Here is a 22,048-nt window from a genome sequence, read left to right on the forward strand (position 1 = left end):
AGCGAGGAAAGAAGGGGGAGGGAAAAAGGAAAGCTGGGAGGTGGTGGTGGAGGGGAGAGAGTGCTTGTGGTGCGTATGTGTAAGAGTAAGAACATTCATGCCAACCATAAAAATTGGGTTTTACTTCATCAAAATTGGAAATGTTTTCTCACCAAAAGATATGATAAGCTGGAAAAATAGGGCACAAATTGGGAGGAGATATTTGCAAATACATATCTGAGTAAAGACCTAAAATGTAAAACCTAAAGCTATAAAACTATAGAAGAAAAGACGGGAGAAAATTCTCTGTGACCTTGGGCTAAAAATTTCATCAGTTCAGTTCAGTTCAGTCGCTCAGTCATGTCTGATTCCCTGTGACCCCATGAATCGCACCACACCAGGCCTCCCTGTCCATCACCAACTCCTGGAGTTACTCAGACTCACGTCCATTGAGTCAGTGATGCCATCCAGCCATCTCATCCTCTGTCGTCCCCTTCTCCTCCTACCCTCAATCCCTCCCAGCATCAAAGTCTTTTCCAATGAGTCAACTCTTCGCATGAGGTGCCCAAAGTACTGGAGCTTCAGTTTTAGCATCATTCCCTCCAAGGAAATCCCAGGGCTGATCTCCTTCAGAATGGGCTGGTTGGATCTCCTTGCAGTCCAAGGGACTCTCAAGAGTCTTCTCCAACACCACAGTTCAAAAGCATCAATTCTTCAGGGCTCAGCTTTCTTCACAGTCCGACTCTCACATCCATACATGACCACAGGAAAAACCATAGCCTTGACTAGATGGACCTTAGTCAGCAAAGTAATGTCTCTGCTTTTGAATATACAGCCTAGGTTGGTCATAACTTTCCTTCCAAGGAGTAAGCGTCTTTTCATTTCATGGCTGCAGTCACCATCTGCAGTGATTTTGGAGCCCCCCAAAATAAAGTCTGACACTGTTTCCACTGTTTCCCCATCTATTTGCCATGAAGTGATGGGACCAGATGCCATGATCTTCGTTTTCTGAATGTTGAGCTTTAACCAACTTTTTCACTCTCCTCTTTCACTTTCATCAAGAGGCTTTTTAGTTCCTCTTCACTTTCTGCCATACGGGTGGTGTCATCTGCATATCAGATTATTGATATTTCTCCCGGCAATCTTGATTCCAGCTTGTGTTTCTTCCAGTCCAGCGTTCTTCATGATGTACTCTGCATGTAAGTTAAATAAGCAAGGTGACAATATACAGCCTTGACGTACTCCTTTTCCTATTTGAAACCAGTCTGTTGTTCCATGTAGATACTACACAAAGTGAAGTCGCTCAGTCATGTCTCTTTGTGACCCCACGGACTGTAACATACCAGTCTCCTCTGTCCATGGGATTTTCCAGGCAAGGGTACTGGAGTAGGTTGCCATTTCCTTCTCCAGAGGATCTTCCTGACCCAGGAATCGAACCCAGGTCTCCCATATTGCAGTCAGGCACGTTACTGTCTGAGCCAGAAGGGAAGCGTTTCATAGATGCTACACAAAAGTACAGCTCATAAAAATTAACAAGTTGAGCTTCATCAAAATAAAGAATTTCTGTTTAAAAATATTGTTAAAAGACAAGCCACAAACTGGGAAAAATATTTACTAATTGCATATCAATAAAGGATGTGCATCTAGAATAAATAGTCTTCTAATTCAGAAATAAGAAAAGAAATAATCCCTGCAAACACAAGTGAGAGATCTGAACAAACTTTTCACAAAGAAGAGTTACAGATACGAACAAGTACATGAAAAGATGCCTAATGCTATTTTTCATTTAAATAATGTAAGTTAAAACCAAAAAAGATCACTGCATACTATCAGAAGGGCTTAAAAACCTTTAACGAATGAACAAACAAACAAACAACCTGGCAATACCGAGTGCTGGAGAAGCTTGGGATAGTGCAGTCACTTTAGAAAACAGGTTGGCTATTTCTTACAAAGCTAAACATATAGTTACCATGTGACCCAGCAATTCCACTTCTAAGTATTTATGAAATGTATATGAAATGAAAACATATGTCCATACCAAACCCTGTATGAGAATATCTATAGCAGCTTTATCCATAATAGCTCAAAACTAAAAGCATCCCAAATGTCTATCAACTCATGAATGGGTATACATATTATATTACATCCACACCATGAAACTGCTAATTCATGTAAGAGTATAATTTTGAAATTTGATGCTAAGTTAAAGAAGTCAGATTCAAAAGGTTATACATGGTATGATTCTATTTATATGAGAGCAAACAGATCAGTGATTGGGAGTGGAGAAGGAACTGATTACAGAGAGACTCAAGGGAACTTATTTGGGATGATGGAAAATTTGTATCTTGATTATGTTGTATATATTTGTCAAAACTCATAGGACTAAATACTAAAATGTAATTTTTTTCTGTATATACAGAATATACCTTAATAAACCTGATTAAAATAATTATCTACCTTTACCATAACATTAATAGGTGTTTTTAACACTGAAAAGGATAACCAAATCAAATGAGTGTAGAAGGTTTAGAAAATACATTGATAAGCAAGAAAAAATTACTCAACTGTAATTATAGTATATATAGATGTATTATCAATTTGATATAAATTTTTATAACTCACTTTGATTTTTTATTTGATTTATTTACATGTTTCTCTGTACTCTCACTTTCCATGGCCTGTTGTATGAATGGACAGTCTGTTGTATGAATGTAATATAGATTATTTAACAAATTCTCTATTTACTGGAATTTTTTACCTTTGGTGCTGTAATATACTTGCAATGCAAGTCAAGCTGCAATGAACATTAAAAATATTTTTTTAATTAAAAAATATATATTTAATTAAAAAATATATTTTTGCAGGTAACTGTGATTTATTTCTTTATGATAAATTCCTAGGCATGACATTGCTGATTCAAAGGAAGGGCACAATTTTAGGAATACAGGTGTCATCAAATTGTCCCTCAGAGTGTTTGCACCAATTTCTGTAAGTTTAATTTTAAGCTCTCTTTATTCTATTTTATCCCCATTTCATAACCTTTCTCATCTTGCCCCTGTTTGACAGAAAAATTCTAACCAAGAAACAAAGCATAAGAGAACTTTATAAAGGGGAATGTGTAAAAGCCATGTCATAGCTTGTCTTCCCCCACCTCCTACTGCTCTCTTCATTTCCCATGTGCTGGAGCTTCTCTTTCTTCCCACCAAATAAACAATTTATTAGTTAATAATTCATTTCTCTCACAGATAACTTTACTTACCAAACTAAGGGGTCTTAAGTCCAATAGGAAAAAATCAGCCTCGCATTTAGTTAGCTAATGTGTGATTTCTGATCAGCATTTTGTGTATTGAAAACCTTGGGTAGAGGCCACATCCTGATGGCAAGGACTTTGAGAGTTTTGAGACCCCAGGTCTGAGCCTGATGTAAACAATTTTAATCAGGAATAAGGGCCCCCAAGTTCAAGGACCACTCTGTCATTGGCCTGTGCTGAGCACTTCGCCTTCCTTGGTCTCTTATGCTTACCTGTGGCTTTAATGAGATATAATAATGTCCTCCTGCCTGCTGTTGTGAGGATAAAATTGGATGATGCTTCTGAAAGCACCTCAAAAAGTATCAAAAGTGATTCAAACGTGCACATGAACATTTCCTATTTTTTTTTAATGATAACAATGGCCAAGAGTTCCAGTAGGACCAGTGCTCGAGTCTGTTCAACACTCCCACCCCCAGGAGAGATAAACAGGGTGCTTCCTTCCCTCGCTGGGCCTCGTATCTCACCTGCGGTGCAGCGGGGTGGTATTCTCACAGAGGTCCTCTCTGACTAGCCTCTGAGACACCTTCTTAGTGCTATTTTTCATGCCTGCAGAGTTTGGTCTTTAGTCTGTAGATGTCAGGGAGCTAGTCTGATTACATTTAGAGGAGCTGGGGGACAGCAAGTTCAGATCTGCAGCAGCAGAGGGGGAGAAGAATCAGAAGGGTGACTGGCGGTTGGTTGTCTGTTTGCTCCCAGTCCCCCGCCCCACCCTCCCTGGCTCTGCACTGTGTCCTGGCAACTATGTTTCCCAGTTTCCTTTGCCACTTGGCTTCCAGACAAAAGGCACCCTTGGAAGACACTGGCAGAAGCCTGCCCAGGAGGGAGTTGGGGAGAAGCCAGGGTGTTTTCACGCTTCCAGCTTCCAACAGCATCTCCTTTAGAGGCTGTCTTCCTCCATTTCCTCTGTGGGAGAGCCCCTCCACGCATTCCAGCTCCTGCTATATTTCAGCTCTGGTCACGCGGTGTCAGCCTTAGGGCTCTGGCCACCCGACCTCCTTCCCCCATCAAGAGTGCTAGCAGCTTCTTGCAAATGCTAATATTTAAATTACTTAAAACCTCCTGTTGGATGAATGGATTAAGTTGTGGTACATATATACAATGGAATATCACTCAGCCATAAAAAGGAATGAATCTGAGTAGGTGCTAGTGAGGTGGATGAACCTAGAGCCTGTTACACAGAGTGAAGTAAGTCAGAAAGAGAAAAACAAATGTCTTATTAATGTATATATATAGAATCTAGAAAGATGGTACTGATGAACCTACTTGTAGGGCAGGAATAGAGACTCAGACATATGGACATAGCAGGGGAAAGAGAGGATGGGATAACTTGAGAGAGTAGCATTGAAATATATACATTACCATGTGTAAAATAGATAAGTAATGGGAAGTTGCTGTATAGTGTAGGGAGCTCATCCTGGTGCTCTGTGACAACCTAGAGGGGTAGAGTGGGGTGGGAGGTGGGAGGGAGGCTCAAGAGAGAAGAGACATGTTTATACCTATGGTTGATTCATGTTGATGTATGGTGAAAACCTGCACAACATAAGGCAATTCAGTTCAGTTCAGTCGCTCAGTCGTGTCCAACTCTTTGCAACCAACCCCATGAATTGTAGCACACCAGGCCTCCTTGTCCATCGCCAACTCCTGGAGTTCACTCAAACTCACGTCCATCAAGTCGGTGATGCCATCCAGCCATCTCATCCTCGGTCGTCCCCTTCTTCTCCTGCCCCCAATCCCTCCCAGCATCAGAGTCTTTTCCACTGAGTCAACTCTTCGCATGAGGTGCCCAAAGTACTGGAGTTTCAGCTTTAGCATCATTCCTTCCAAAGAACACCCAGGACTGATCTCCTTTAGAATGGACTGGTTGGATCTCCTTGCAGTCCAAGGGACTCTCAAGAGTCTTCTCCAACACCACAGTTCAAAAGCATCAATTCTTCAGTGCTCAGCTTTCTTCACAGTCCAACTCTCACATCCATACATGACCACTGGAAAGACTAGACGGACCTTTGTTGGCAAAGTAATGTCTCTGCTTTTTAATATTCTGTCTAGGTTTGTCATAACTTTCCTTCAAAGGAGTAAGCATCTTTTAATTTCATGACTGTAATCACCCTCCAATTAAAAATAATTACTTAAAAAAAAAACCCTCTTGGCCTCTTGGCTCTTCTCTTGCAAGTCAGTCTTCTATATTCAATTCCCACTTTTGGAAACACCTAGAATGGCTTCTTTTATTCTGACTGAAGTCTGATGGATGCAGAGGGGAATAGTAGTGGATAGCAGTTCAGCTCAATAGGTATCTATCACAAACTTAGGGAGCAGGCTCAGGCTCCTGGGAAAACAAGCCCTTATAGGGACAACTGCCCTGTATTGTTGTCCTAAGTGTAGCGCAGGCATGGGTGTGGGTCTGAAGGGAGACAGGTGACAAGGCCATTGTCAGTGCCGTGGTCTGGATAAGATCACTGTCAAAGGCAGTGGTGGGTGATCAGAGAAAGGACTTGATGATCAATTAGATGTGAAGGATGAAGGAAAAGAGGAGCTGAGAAAGATCCCCTGATGGCTGATTTTGCTTTCACCACATTTAGAGAGTCAACATCTCTCTATCCTTCAACATAGAGTTCAAAAGCTGCCTCCACCATGATATCCTCCGGGCGAAATTCTTTTTCCTTCCTCTGTGCTTTCCTAGCACTTTATCTTGTTGGTTTCAGCACCTCACTTCTCTTATATTCTAAAAATTGCCTGTAAGAGGAGCTGGCACTTACAAACCACTTACTATGCACCAGAAAGTATTAACCGGTTCATCATTTTCTCCTTCCAACAACCCTATAAGGTGGGAGCTATTACTATTCTCTGTTTTACAGATGAGGAACTGAGTTGGCGAAGATTTAATGATGTGCACAAGGATACACAGCTAGTGAACTGCAGAACTAGAAATCGGGATGTCTTCAGGATTTATGCTCTTAATCATCACATCATATAACTCTCTCTATAAAATATCTCTGGGCTTCCCTGGTGACTCAGACAGTAAAGAATCTGCCTGCAAAGCAGGACACCTGGGTTTGATCCCGGGGTTGGGAAGATCCCCTGGAGAAGGGAATGGCTACCCACTCCAGTATTCTTGCCCGGGAAATCTCATGGACAGAGGAGCCTGGCAGGCTACAGTCCATGGGGTTGCAAAGAGTTGGATACGACTGATCAGTTAACTCACACATACATAGAATATCTCTGTGCACTATATTTTGACTGTTTTCCTACAGAGGAACATTAAGGTTCCCAGGAAGCTAGTTTGGGTTATGAAGAAGCACAAATTCACCCATTTAAGTTTCTAGAACAGTCCAGGCTTTTGCACACGTGGCTCCCTTGCCAAGAACATGTTTCCCATACTTTGCACAGTGGTCCCTGCTCCTTCTTCAGTTCAGGTTTGCGTGTTACTCCCTGAATGAGCTCCTTCCTGCCCCGCTGATCAACCACACCCTCCCCGCCCCTGCCTGTTGTTCTCCGGCACCGAACTCCTTCTGTCTCCTTCAGAGCACATTGTCCAAGTTAGATACTTATTTGTTTACTTGTATCGAAAAGTTATGACCAACCTAGATAGCATATTGAAAAGCAGAGACATTACTTTGCCAACAAAGGTTCGTCTAGTCAAGGCTATGGTTTTTCCAGTGGTCATGTATGGATGTGAGAGTTGGACTGTGAAGAAAGCCGAGCCCCGAAGAATTGATGCTTTTGAACTGTGGTGTTGGAGAAGACTCTTGAGAGTCCCTGGGACTGCAAGGAGATCCAACCAGCCCATTCTGAAGGAGATCAGTCCTGGGTGTTCTTTGGAGGGAATGACGTTAAAGCTGAAGCTCCAGTACTTTGGCCACCTCATGCGAAGAGTTGACTCATTGGAAAAGACTCTGATGCTGGGAGGGATTGAGGGCAAGAGGAGAAGGGGACGACAGAGGATGAGATGGCTGGATGGCTTCATGGACTCGATGGTCGTGAGTTTGAGTGAAATCCGGGAGTTGGTGATGGACAGGGAGGCCTGGGGTGCTGCAATTCATGGGGTTGCAGAGAGTCGGACATGACTGAGCGACTGAACTGAACTGAACCGAACCTTCCCCAACTAGACTAAAAAGTCCAGGAGGCCTGGGGTGCTGCAATTCATGGGGTTGCAGAGAGTCGGACATGACTGAGCGACTGAACTGAACTGAACCGAACCTTCCCCAACTAGACTAAAAAGTCCAAGAAGGCAGAACACACACCACTGGTTGCTCAGGGCCCATTAGGGCACCTAGAACATAGTAGGAGCTCAATAAATGAGGAAGGATGGTGTCTTCTAACTGAAGTAGATGAAGCCTATTCTCACTCTCATATGTTGTTCAGAATTAATTCTGTGTGTGAATTAGATGGAAGGAGCAATCAGGCAGAAACTGAGAAATGGGAGTTCTCAAAAACATCCCAAATGAGAGATTAGAGGTACAAACTATTATGTATAAACTAAGCTACAAGGATCTATGGTACAACATGTTGTATAATACCTATAAATGGAGAATGAACTTTAAATATTGTGGATCACTATAGTTACATATATGATATTGTTTATCAACCATACTTCAATAAAAAGTAAATTTTAAAAATTATAGATAAAAATTTTTTAATAAAAACAAACAAAAGGTTTGGAAATATCTTAAAGGTAAGAAAAAATAATATTAACAAGGTATTCTCAAAGAGAATAGTTCTGGTGAACCTATCAGTGAAATATATAATTTCCCTTACTTAGTCTGCTTAGCTTGTATTTGCTCCTGTTTTGCTATCGCTTTCTTATCTCAGAAGAACCCCACCCACATCTCAGTTTGCCCCAGTCGTGGGTGCTTTTTCAAAAATTCCCTTCACACTCTGATTCAAGCCCTGGGTGAGATGCTGCGGAAAACCAACACGTCAAAGTAAAAGGGTGAATTTCACGGTTAGTCATGAAGCCCCCGAATTTAACATCTGTTTGATTGCAAGTATAAATTTTGCAATTCTGAGACAAATGATATGCTTTTTAACCTGAAAGCTAATTATAGCAAGAAGGCTGTGTGTTACCAAATGCTTGTCACTGAGCGACGAAATTAGCATCCATGGGCCCTGATTCTGCTCCGAGATTATAGCATGTATCCATGGATCAGTTAACCTCCAAAACTATAAGATACCAACAGCTTTTGAGGGCTTCCCTAGTGGCTCAGTGCTAAAGAATCTGGTTGCCAATGCAGGAGACTCAGGTTCCATCCCTAGGTCAGGAAGATCCCCTGGAGGAGGGCATGGCAACCCACTCCAGTGGGAAATCCTGGAAATCCCATGAAAAGAGGAGCCTGGTGGGGCTATAGTCCTTGGAGTCACAAAGAGTTTGATACAACTGGGTGACTCAACAACAATATTATTTTAATTTTCAGCTCAAGAACTTGAATGTTTTAAATAATTCTGTTCTTTTGCATAATACATCCTACAGTAAGAGCTATCCTCTAGCTAATAATAGTATAAAACCTGAAGTAGGAAAAAGATTTTTTTTTTAATTGTATAAGCAGATGAAAAAAATACTGATAAGATAGAAGGAAAAGTAGTTTGACAGATCTCTAGGGATTCTTGTTCAATCAACAAGTGTTTGTCAGGAATGTGATCAGGTCAGAATATGCCACAGCTGAATTCATTTCCATGTTTCTCAAGCCTTTGGAAGCCCATTTTATAGACTATAAAACTAAGGCATGGAGAAGCTGAGTACTTCAGAAGGTCATCTAGCACCTTCTGAGTCACACCTTGCTACTCAGAGAGTAATCCTTGGACTGGTAACATTACCTGGGAGCTTTTTAGAAATACAGAATCTCATGGCCCCCAAGATCTACTGAATCGGAATCCATGTTTAAATAAGATTCCCAGTGATTTGAATGCTCACTCAAGTTTGAGAAGCACCAGATTGGCAAACCATGCTGGAGGTAGCATTGCCATCCTGATTGTTCAGCTTGATTAGACTGCCTCACCTTAAATCTTGGCAGAGATCTCACCCCCTTAGGGAAACTTCTCATGACTTTTAAAATTTCATTAGTTGTCCTTGCCATGTGATTTCAAAACACTCTATCCTTTCCCAGTGGTAGAAATTATAACATTTTATTGCCAAGCAGGGCAGACAGGTAATTCAATGGGCAATTACAATAAACTCAGTGAGGGTCAGAATCATATATGCCTGCCCCAGCGGCTTAAATGCTCACTGGATACCCCAAAGAGGGCCATGCATCAGAGATATCTTCTTTCCAAAAATGATTTCATTGAAAAAGCACATCTCTGTATTTAAGATGACAATTTGGACCTGGTGTTTGAATGGTCTCCAGTTAAGGGCTTCAGGGCAAGCTGTAATATTGTCTCTTCGCTTTAGAGCCCTAGCTGTCCATTTATGAGGTCTAGTTAATGAAGTTCAGCAGGTGGTAATTACCATACATAATTATCCCAATAAAATTGATTAATCAGGAAAGCATCTTTCCTATCATTTTCAGTCTAGTGGGCCCCACCCTGTCCCCTAACTGTCACAGTCCATAGGGCACAGCCCCAGGAAACAAACAAGGAAGCCCTTCTCTGCCAGTTCTTCCTCAGTCTCTTGCCAGTTTACAGAGTGGCCCTGTCCCTTCCTGCTAAACAAACTGTGTTGTGGACTGGAAATGAATTGTTTAAATAATGTTTGAAATTCTGGGTACAACAGTATTTGCAGTCATCAGAGATCACCTTGTCAGTGGCTAATTCTTTGGTTGTTGCAGAAGGTACAATTCTTGAGGAGGCAAGCAGTTTGCAAACATCCTGGGTGCACACACACACACACACACACGCACACACACACACACACACAGTCATGGAAGGTGTGTGAATTGGCTTTGGAGGCTTTCCAACTCTGCTGAACAAAGTGGTCAGTCCAGCTGTGATAATTTTAAAGTTTCCCTGGGGTTAAGGCAGCTCAGGACTTCAGCTAAATTTATTTCCAAAGTCTCCTTCCCATGTTAGTCTGGTTCCTACAAAAAAAACATGTTGAAGACTGGAAAGAAAAAGGTACAAATGATGGTATAAAAGGAAATGGAGACAGCTATGGTATGAAGTGTGAGCACCTTTACACCATCTCAGGAGACATAGGATTGGTGGGGAGGGGGCAGTGGGACTGAAATTTCAGGTGAAAGTCTGCATTGAATAGTAGTGAAAAGTTCTTGAAGATAAGAGTTTAAAAAGTAAATTTGAGTGGTTCTAAGAGATACTAATACTTAGGTGGGTTATGAAACTACATTTCTAGAAATTCTTTTAGAAAAGAGTATTCTCTAGACTAGCTTTATTCTCTCTAGAGGCAATAGAATAGATGGCCTAACATTTATAGGGATACTTTATTTATTAATTTTTCAATTCTGTGATTTCCCTTTCTGGCAGTATCTGAAGAGGTCATGATTTCTTTGGCCCCCTGCTTTTCATTAGTCAAAATTCTTTGAAAGATTCATCTTCTACACAAACCCTTTATGCACACATGCTAAGTCACTTCAGTTGTGTCCAACTCTTTGCAGCCCTATGGACCATAGCCCACCAGGCTTATCTGTCCAAGGAGTTCTCTAGGCAAGAATACTTCAGTGGGTTGCAATACCCTCTTCCAGGACAAAGCCTTTATAAACAAGCTATTTATAAAAGTAGATTTCAAAGTCTATTTTTTTCTGAAGGAACAGAGAACAACTGACATTTCATGAGGGCCTCCAAAGTGCCAGCTCAATCTAGGCTCCTTGGTTTATCTCAAGTCATCAAATCTTCATGACAGCTGTGTCTATCTGTGTATTCAATATATTTTGTTTATTTTATGTATTTTTCAGATGTGGAAATTTTAGAAAGATGAAACAATTTACCATATGGCTAAACAAACTAACTCAAATAATTAACTGTAAAACTCATATACTTAACTCTGAAACTCATAATCTTTTTCTTAATTCTCACTGCTTCTAAACCTGCCCTTTGTTTCTGGCATGCACGTAGACAGATAGGCAGACAGACACACAAGACCTAGCCTCAACACTAAGCAAAATATAAAGATTTTTATTTGTACCTACATTAGATGAATATGTGTACATTCAGGACACAGAAGACACTGGGTTGATCACTGGGTTAGGAAGAGCCCCTGGAGTAGGAAATGGCAATCCACTCCAATTTTGCTAGGAAAATTCCATGAACAAATGAGCCTGGTGACCTGCAGTCCATGAGGTTGCAAAGAGTTAGACCTGATTGAGTGGCTAAGCATATATGTGTATGTGTGTGTGTGTGTGTGTGTATGTATGTATATATATATATATATATATATATAACACTGTAAATTCCTTAAGGAAGGGGAGCAACATTTTCATTTGTTTCTGTTCTCACTCCCAGCAGGACCCTGGCTCTAGCACATACCGTGCTTACACTCAGTAGACAATAGTACTTGTTTGATAACCAACTGAGGATGAGAGACCTATCTATTGAATTTGCTTTTCTCATCAGCCTTCAAAAATCCTGCCAAGGAAGCGCATGAGAGAGTGTCCCATTTATAAGGGAGAACCCTACAGATGTCTTTCATTAGTCTGGCATCAAAACTACTCTTTTAGGAATTAAGTTTCCTAACTGGTACTCCAGTTTAGAAAGAGGAATATCCTAAAAGGAACCAGAGGTCTTTGTCAACAGCTAGGATATGGCTGGGCACTGTGACCTGGCCTTGTCCAGGTATTTTCAAAACGATGAGATTGTTGCGCAGGATGAGTCAGGACAGAACTAATTCCAGTGACGTCAGGCTGAGCTGTTTCTGGAATCTGAATGTTATGTTAGCAACCTATGCTCTGTTTTCATATCTTTCAGGGTTCTGACTGCAATTGGCTATTAACTAGATTTTAAAATATTTTTCTTGTGTTATCACGTTAAACTTTTTTGTTAGCCTGTCATGGATTTAAAGAAGTGCGTTAGTGTCTTAGCAAGAAGACACTAATATGCAAAATAGGGTAAGAAGAATATTTTACAGGGACAATTTAAGGGAAACTGACCATGGATGAAGCAGGAACCAGGGTAGATTAGCAGCCTTGGGGAGCAGATACTACTCTTGGCCTGAAGGGGCAAGAAGAAAGATGGGTCACTGGAGGAAATCTCTGGGTACAGAGGACCACTGTGACCTTCAAGTAGCAACAGGAAGCAACCTTAAAAGGGCTGAGCTGAGGAAATCAATACTTGGACCTCACTCTTCTACACTTTCCTCTCTCCCATTGGTTGGACCCAACTCAGAAGGCAAGGCACTCCAAGTCCCCCGTGTGGGGGACTTACCAGCCCCCACACGGGTCCAGCTGGTAACACTGTCACTCTCTCGTTTTTCCTAAAAACGATGGAAAATGCCAGTTGCCTCTCAAGATTCCCCACAGTTTCCCCATCACCCTCTGCATGTGGGTGGCCTTATCTGCGTTTGGCAACAGGAATGCCCAGCTCTGAAATCAGTGTGGCCTGAACTGGTCATCCAGTCAACTCATTTTGGTTTTCTGTATCACTCAGCTCTGAAACGCAGTGTGGGACACCAACTAACCAACCAGCCACTTCTCTGGTTGATTGATTGCCAACTGCATACACAGTAGTTTCCTTGCTAACATTAATAATAATCCTCCGTTAGTCCATAGCCTTCTACCACTTTTAAAGATTCCCACATATTTTCTTCTATAAGCATCACAACAGCTCTGGGACATCACTGTGGCTCTTTACCAGCAAGGAAACCAGCTCTCAGGGAAGTGAAGTGACTTAGGCAAGGTCACTTGGCAACACTGGAACTGGAAATTGGGTCTTTGGGTCCCTAAATTGGCCCTTTCCCGATCTTGTCTATATAATGTGAAGAAGAGAACTGCTATTTAAAACAGAAAGCACCTAAGGAAACTGCATACATTCAGACAGAGAATCTACCTGTAGTGACCTCTTTCTCTCACAGAGACTAGAGGGAGATAGAAAAGAAAGGTCACATTTCAAAACTTGTTTCTACTCTTCATTGCTGCTAAGAGGGTGGCTCCTGGAGTGGAATGCCCAGGGCTTGGCAGGGCACAGTAATGAATCTAGCAGAGAACAATTCATCTGCAATAAAAAGTGAGTAGAATCGAGTCTGAGGGTAAGAAATCAAAGAGTGGCATCCGGGAAACAGAAAATAAAGAAGTCTAAAGCAAGATTTTTTTTTTAAATTTAAGTTTATTTTTTGACTATACTGGGTCTCTGTTGTAGCCTGTGGGCTTAGTTGCCCTGTGGCATGTGGGATCCTGGCTCCTTGACTGGGGATCCCAATCAAACCTGTATCCCCTGCAATGGAAGGCGAAGTCTTAACCACTGGACCACCTGGCATGTCCTCTAAAGCAATATTTTGAAATTGCATCCAAGTATTGCATTTCAGACTGTTTTGTTGACTGCGAGGGCTACTCAATTTCTTCTAAGGGATTCTTGCCCACAGTAGGAGATATAATGGTCATCTAAATTAAATTCTCCCATTCCAGTCCATTTTAGTTCACTGATTCCTAAAATGTCAATGTTGACCCTTGCCATCTCCTGTTTGACCACTTCCAATTTACCTTGATTCATGGACCAAACATTCCAGGTTTCTATGCAATATTGTCTTTACAGCATCGGACTTTACTTCCATCACCAGTCACATCAACAACTGGGCATTTTTTTTTTTTTTGCTTTGTCTCTGTCTCTCCATTCTTTCTGGAGGTACTTCTCCACTCTTCTCCAGTAGCATATTGGGCACCTACTGACCTGGGGAGTTCATCTTTCAGTGCCCTATCTTCTTGCCTTTTCATACTATTCTCAAGGCAAGAATACTGAAGTGGTTTGCCATTCCCTTCTCCAGTGGACCATGTTTTGTCAGAACTCTTCACCATGACCTGTCGATCTTGGGTGGCCCTACACGGTGTGGTTCATAGTTTCACTGAGTTAGACAAGGCTGTGGTCTATGTGATCAGTTTGATTAGCTTTCTGTGACTGTGGTTTTCATTCTGTCTTCCCTCTGATCAGTAAGGATAAGAAGCTTATGGAAGTACATGGAGGATTTACTAGTAATGAGACAGAAATGTTTATAAGAATAGGAAAGTCTATTGTTCACCTTGAAGATGTTTAGAATTTTGGTGCCATAATTCTTTTCTGAGCCTCAAACTTGAGCCTTATATGGTTGATGTTTTTGGAGAAATCAAGGGAGAAAAGCTGTGTGTCCTCACCTGGGCAGCCCATGGACAGTGGCAAGGTAGCTCATTCACTGGACTGATTCAAGGAAAAGGAGCTCCCAGATGGAAATGGAGGGGAGAAAGAGAAGAACCAGAGAAACTTTCCATAACCCCAGAGTCCCCAGAGGATTTGGAGGCATAAGTATTACCACTTGTGCGATAGAGTTGAACAATGTTATTGGTTCCCCAAACATTTGACATTTGGGTTCTTGTTACATGTCTCCCAGCTGTCCCAACACAGTAGTTTGATTGTCCCAGAGGAATTCCTGGCTCCCAGGTGCCTACTTCTCAAGCTGTGAGCTTTCAAGATCTCTCTTCAAATTCCTGTCTGCCACTGGGTAACTTCAAGAAATCCTAGTTCCTGCTTCATACTCCTAACTCCAAAAGCCCTTTACACTGTGACTCCTGCAGTTACAGGAAGCTGTTTATTTATTTATAACTGCTCAGCCTCAGCTGACCTGGGCAGGGTTCCCAAACACTGATGGGAGTTGACCTGTTCTTACACAAAGACCACACATGTAAGCAGCCCCATTTCTGCTGATTCCCAGAAAGCACTGACTCTGCACACTGGATGTGACCCCATGATTCTACACTGTTCCAGGGGTGCCCACTGGCTACTTACCTGTCCTCTGCCCTGTTGCAATGCTTACTTTTTGCTCTGTTTATTTCTCCATTTGGTTAAGACCTTGTTGGCATCACAGAGGAGCACATTCTGCCCAGCAACATGTGAGCATAGAGTGGATGGTGAGATGAATGATCTACCTGTGGGAGGTGAAAATGGCCCCCAAAGATGTCTATGTCCTAATTCCTGAAACTATGTGACTGTGTTACCTTATGCAGTAAAAGGGACTTTGCAGGTGTGAGTAAATTAAGTCTCTCAAAATGGGGACATTATCTTAGATTATCCATGTAGGCTGAATGTCATCACAAGGGTCCTTATAAGAGGGAGGCAAGAGAATCAGTCAGAGAAGATGCAATGGTGGAAGCGGAGGCAGAGGAGGACGTGTGGCAACACTACACTGCTGGCTTTGAAGACGGAGGGAGGGGCCCTGAGGCCAGGAATGTGGGCAGTCACTAGAAGCTGGAGAAAACAAGGAAGCAAATTCACCCCTAGAGCTTTCAGGAGAAACTCAGGCCTGTTGATACTTTGATTTCAGTCCAGAGAAACTAAGTTTGGACTTTGACTTTAAGAACTATAAGATAATAAATGTGTTGTTTTAAGCCACTAAAAAAAAATGAAAGTGAAAGTCGCTCAGTCGTGTCTGACTCTTTGTAGCTCCATGGACTGTACAGGAATGTTCTCCAGGCCGGAATACTGGAGTGGGTAGCCTTTCCCTTCTCCAGGGGATCTTCCCCACCCATGGATTGAACCCAGGTCTCTCATATTGCAGGCAGATGCTTTACCAGCTGAACCACAAGGGAAGCCCACTAAAATTTGTGGCAATTTGTCACAGGGCAATAGGAAACTAATATACTATCTCAACAGAAAACAGAACCCTAAAGAAATAAAACATGGATCAGAAAATAGTTTGTATTGTAACAGTTACCTATCATTAAAGAACAAACTGCAAGTCAAAATAAAATGTATCCAAGTATCATCACCCTAAGGCAATAAGTCTGTCATTTGACCCTGTTCCTTTTCAATATTTGGCACTACATATTCTTCAAATGTGGTTAAAATTAGAATACATTTGAAATGTTGTGATTGCTTAATCATAAACATGCTTTTAAATTGCTACCAAGTCTTCTTATCATCTTATATTACTCCACAGGACTCCCCTGGGAGAATCTGCCATAACTTACCAAATATTTCCATGGCTGTTAAGCATTTTGGCTGAAGCTAATGCATGTTAAAGCTGAAACTCCAATACTTTGGCCACCTCATGCGAAGAGCTGACTCATTGGAAAAGACTCTGATGCTGGGAGGGATTGGGGGCAGGAGGAGAAGGGGACAACCGAGGATGAGATGGCTGGATGGCATCACCCACTTGATGGACATGAGTTTGAGTGAACTCCGGGAGTTGGTGACGGACAGGGAGGCCTGGCGTGCTGCGATTCACAGGGTTGCAAAGAGTCGGACACGACTGAGCAGCTGAACTGAACTGAACTGAATGCTTGGCTCTAATAGCAAATGAGTTAAATGAGTGTAGATCTTAGGGGAGCACAAGTTTTGGTGGTTGAGTAGCTGAACGGGCTTGGAAATAATAGTTCATGCCTTTGAGGTCTCACTGAAAAGTGAGACCAATAGCTGCTATCCTGGGGGTTGCTGTAAGACTCAAATGAGATATTGAATGTCTGATGCTTCACATGATGCTGAGCACTTAGTGGATTCCCCATAAACAGTGACTCGCGCTATTCCTTCCTTCAAATGGCAACCAAAATTTGATAACAGTTTTTTGTTATCCAGGGTATAAATCTCCCCAATTGTTTCATAATTATTATTATTACTGAAACAAGTTGATAAGGCTCTTCTTAATCTACAGATTCTCCTTCTTCTTTTATTTATGTGTTTACTTTCTTTGCAACTTATTAGTTGAAGAAAGAGGATCCTCTGTCCTAATGTCCCCCAGTCTGGTTTTGTTGATTGCATTTCTGTGATGTCATTCAACATATTCCGGTTTCCCCTGTATTTTCTGTAAATTGGAATCAGAACTAGAGGCTCTATCAGATTCAGATTGGGTTCTTTCGATAAGAATGCTTCACAGATGGTGCTGGGAACTTTCATGAGGAGGCCCGTGAAGTCTGATTGTCACTCTTTTATGATGTCAGCCCCACTCATAAGTGTCACCCCAGATTATAAATTTGTTAGAAAATGTAAAATAATGATGTTCGAATTCTTTTTTTCATATATTAGCTGAAATAATTCTATAAACTTCCTCTTATCAACTATTTGGTACTCTGAAGAACATTTTGTAAGGAAACGGTAAGATAAATCTTCATTCTTTTTTTACCAATTGTTTTAAAATGAGTTGGTTTCTAGTATCTGCTAATAGGAGCAATCAATTTTTAACAATCATTGTCATTATGAACTCATGAATTGTAGTGCATTGCAATAAAAGTCCTTACTGAGGCTCAAATTTTCCCATCTTTGACAAGTGAGATCCTTTTCAGATTGGGTCTTGTGTCTGCTCAAAATATGACCCTTGTAATCTAACAACTTCCTTATTTTTCTAAGATATTCATACTTATATCTCAGACATTCCTTATCTAGACCTAGAGTCAGTCATTTCTTTAACAGTCCTTTTGATACAAAAAGGTATTTAGGGACCATAATCTGGGGATGAAGGGTATTCAGTGTAATTGGGTTAATCACTATTTTTAGGCCTTTTCAATCATTGGAGTTGAGCTTTTTAGTTAAGGATAAAATACATCAAAAGTGCATACCAATACTGGCAATTCAATTCCAGGATTCTATGAGTTTTGAACTTTACCTCCTTGAGCTAATATCTGTATCTCACTCCTCCCTGGTTCTTAACAACACCAACATAGTTATCCTGAGGCTTTAATCCAATAATATATACACAACAGCCTCAAAATAATTATATTACCATCCACAGTAATTACTGAAAACAAAGATTTTTTTTTATAGCTCTGTATCTCTTTTTTGGCCTTAGTTTATATCCTTCTTGGGTGTCAATTTGTATGTTTCAAAGTCATTTAAAATGCCTTCTTTGTTGTTATGCCAACAATTCCATGTACTATTAGGTTCTCAGAGTTTATTTTGTTTTTTATCTTTAGGGAAGCAATACACTTTTATTTCATAATTACACAAAATATTTACATGTCCTTAAGTCAAATTGACACACCATGGTACATTAGTGAAGTTCATCTTCTGTTTCCGTACATTCTACCCTATTTCCTCCCCCTCCTGTGCATGACCATTAAAAACTTGCTTTGTTCTTCTCCTGCATCTTAAAATACACGCAAACATACATATTTGCCCTCCTCCCTTTTTCTAGATGTTATGCATACTTAAAACAGACAATTTTTAAAGAACAGAATTAGGTTCACAGGAAAATCAAGTGGAAAGTAGAGTTATCATATGCCCTCGATCCCTTCACATGTACAGCCCCTTCTACTTCAACATCCCCCACCAGAGTGACACATTTGTTTCAATTGATAAACCTACATCAACACATCATTATCACCAAAGTCCATAGCTTCCATTAAGTTTCACCCTTGATGACGTACAGTCTATGGGTTTGGACAAATGTATGATGACCTGCATTCATCACTATATTAATAGTATCATTACAGAGTGGTGTCACTGCCCTAAAAAATCTTCTGTGCCTATTCATCCTTCCTCTTCTCAGCCCAGATATGCATACATTTTCAATATTTTTTTTAATACAATGCTATAGGGGAGATATTCCTTGTTTTGCTGTTGTTTGTTTTTTATACCTACAGAGTACACTGCAGTGTGGCTGTACCATAAACTGTTTGATCTCTCTACATTAAATAACTGCATTATAAAATTGCATTATATGGATATATCAAGATTTATTTTACCAATCCCCTCTTACTGGATATTTAGGTTTCTAAAACATTGCTTTGCTATTATAATTAGTACTGAGAAGATTTTTCATATTTTGTTGGAATTTCTGATTGTATTACTAGGGATGGATTCCTATAAAAAATTATTGATTATATCATACAGTTTTTGTAAACTAACTAAACTGACTTAAAACAATCAAAATTTGTTTAGCTCACAATTCCAGGCGAAGCAATTGGACTTGCATTTATCTATGCAGTTCTTATCCTCTTGACTGGTCTGAATCATGTATCTGTCACCATCTACTAGATGAGGTGGGGGCCAGCTTGTCTAAGATAGCATCAGCTATGATAGCTTGTCTGTGCTTCACGTGATATCATTCTCTAGAAGACTGGCCCCAGCTTGTTACACAATGAATGCAGAGAGTTTAAAGAGAGCATGTGGAGTGTGTAAGACTTGAAATCAGCACACCATCACATCTGGTACATTCTATCGGCTAAAGCAGGGCTCAGGCACCAGGCTTTCTCTGGGAGCCACACACAAGGTAGTGTAGGTGACCAGCCAGAACCTATATGGATGTTCATGCAAGCAGCCCTCAAGCCACCCCCGGAGGCACCCAAATCAAAGGTCTGGGGTACAGGCAATTTGAGAATTAAGGTAGCCAGGCATTAAGAGCATCATGGCCACAAAAGTATAAAACCAAGATTGGGAGCAGAAGGGGTGACTTAACATTGCCCACCAGACTGAATAATTAACAAGAGGAAGTTCAGATCCTGTCTCCTATTAGGATCCAATCTGATTTATTAGCCCAGTCACAAGAAAGGTGGCTTTTTCCCTATTGGCTAAAGCAAATCACAAGGCCAGCCCAGATGCAAGGAGTGGGGAAATAAACTCTACATTTGGATGGGAACAGCTATAATGTCACATTGCAGACAATATGGATGCAGGAGAGGCAGCGAACTGGGGACATTTTTACAAGCCATCTACAAGTTTGGGTCAAAGTTCCTAGGGAGTACTGGAGGGCTATTTTCTCCCACATGATTGCAGTTCATTCAGTGTAAACAAGCTGTCCTCCATCTGGGAATTAATCTCTAGGAGTAATCATGAGTAAAACTTTAGGTAATAAATATTTGCATCTTGTAGTGCCTGCAAGATGAATCATGCAATTTATATCTCAACAAATTCAACCTGATTACCTGACATGGGTCTGAGAAGTCCATTTTGCTTTGGGGCCAACCCAGCAGACTAGATTCATGGGACGGTAGTATCAAAGTTGGATTTGATTTAGATCCCCACAGTTACTCTGGAGCCACTCCAAATGTATGCCGTCTCCAACTCCCCCAGAAACTTCTGGATTCTCATAGGCTGCTTGAGATAAAAGTAGGGATACTCCCCAGCTGGTGCAGTGGAGGGAACTGTGCCCTGGAAGACAGGAGAGATGGGTTCTATCCCTGGGTCTGCCACTTCCTAGTTTTGGGTCATTGGATAATCATCATCTCTCTGAACCTCAGTTTCACATCCATAAAATGGGGAGAATAAGACCCACCTCATAGAGTCACAGTCAGGATCCAGTGTAATATAACATTCTTTAATTTAATATAGTAAATGTAACTTCTTTCCTTTACTCCCAGATTTAATATTTGAGGACTGCTCCTAGCTGACAGAAGATGGGGGAGAAGATAGAGTGAATCTTCCCACGAATACCTCACCCCCCTCAAGGCACAGCTGCCAGGGCATTCCTTTGTTTAAGCATCTGGCTTGGGTATTGAATATTTTATAGGTCTAAGTAGTTACTTGAGCTTCCCTGGTAGCTCAGCTGCAATGCAGGAGACCCCGGTTCGATTCCTGGGACAGGAAGATCACCTGGAGAAGGAATAGGCTACTCACTCCAGTATTCTTGGTCTTCCCTGGTAGTTAAGATGGTAAAGAATATGCCTGCAATGAAGGAGACCCAGGTTCGATTCCTGGGTCAAGAAAATCCCCTGGAGAAGGGAAAGGCTATCCACTCCAGTATTCTGCCCTGGAGAATCCCATGGACAGGGGAGCCTGGCAAGCTACAGTCCATGGGTAGCAGTTACTTAAGTAGTTACTGTAAGAAGGGGTCAGCAATGACATGATTCAGGGCAAAACTTTAAAGAACCGAGTACTTAGGCCAGTGTCAAAGCCATGGGTGGTGGGGCTGCCTCCTTGATCCAGATGGACTCTGTCTGTGTGTGTCTGCCCAGGGCCCCAGCTGCTGAGGCCTCTCCACCAGCCCCACCCTGATGGCTAATGCAGGTGTCAAGCAGTACAAGGAGGGCAAGCTTGTTTGGTTAAACATCTGACTCATCACTCACTCATAGCTTGACAGCCTTCTGAGCTAGTTTCAGACTTGCTTTAAAAAAAAAAAGATGGAGGGTGGAGTGGAAATAGGATTCTTTTATTGGAGAGCACTGTCCTCAGGGGTTATTTTCTTAAATGTTAATCCAGACCCTGCTTGCTATTCTATATGTGCAGTGGAGGTAAAACTTCAGTTTGGGTTTGGCTGTTAACCCATTGCTGACTCCCTCAGTGATGGCTCCTGGGGGACTGGTGTCAGGGTTGAGATGCTCCAAGAGCTGCCTGTTGGGAGCTGAGGCCCCTGATTCTTCTCTCCGCACTAAGGCCCTCTGCTATCCTTTGCCCTGGAGACCAGGAAGCTTGCTTACAGGTAGAAAAAGCTGCCGGATTCCATACAACATCCCTGTGTCTGGCCACTGTCTGGCCACGGGTTTCTTCAGGAATTCAGTTTGCCCCAACATTTCCAGCCATTTGCATGCTGTGCATGGTGGCTACCCAGAATGCAAATGAAGTTTGAAAGCAAAAACGCAGGCCCCAACAGTGGGATCGGCGAATTCTGGTTCACAGGCCAAATCCAGACTGTTGCCTGGTTTTGTGCTGTTTTTCAATTAATAAGCTTTCTGTTTATAGTATTTGCAAGTTCACAGCATAGTTGAGCAGAAGGCACAGAGATATTCTATATACACCTGTCCCCGCACATGTGCAGGGCTTCCCAGCTGGCAC

The sequence above is a fragment of the Capra hircus genome, chromosome 6 (assembly GCF_001704415.2).
Source record: "Capra hircus breed San Clemente chromosome 6, ASM170441v1, whole genome shotgun sequence".
Taxonomy (NCBI): domain Eukaryota; kingdom Metazoa; phylum Chordata; class Mammalia; order Artiodactyla; family Bovidae; genus Capra; species Capra hircus.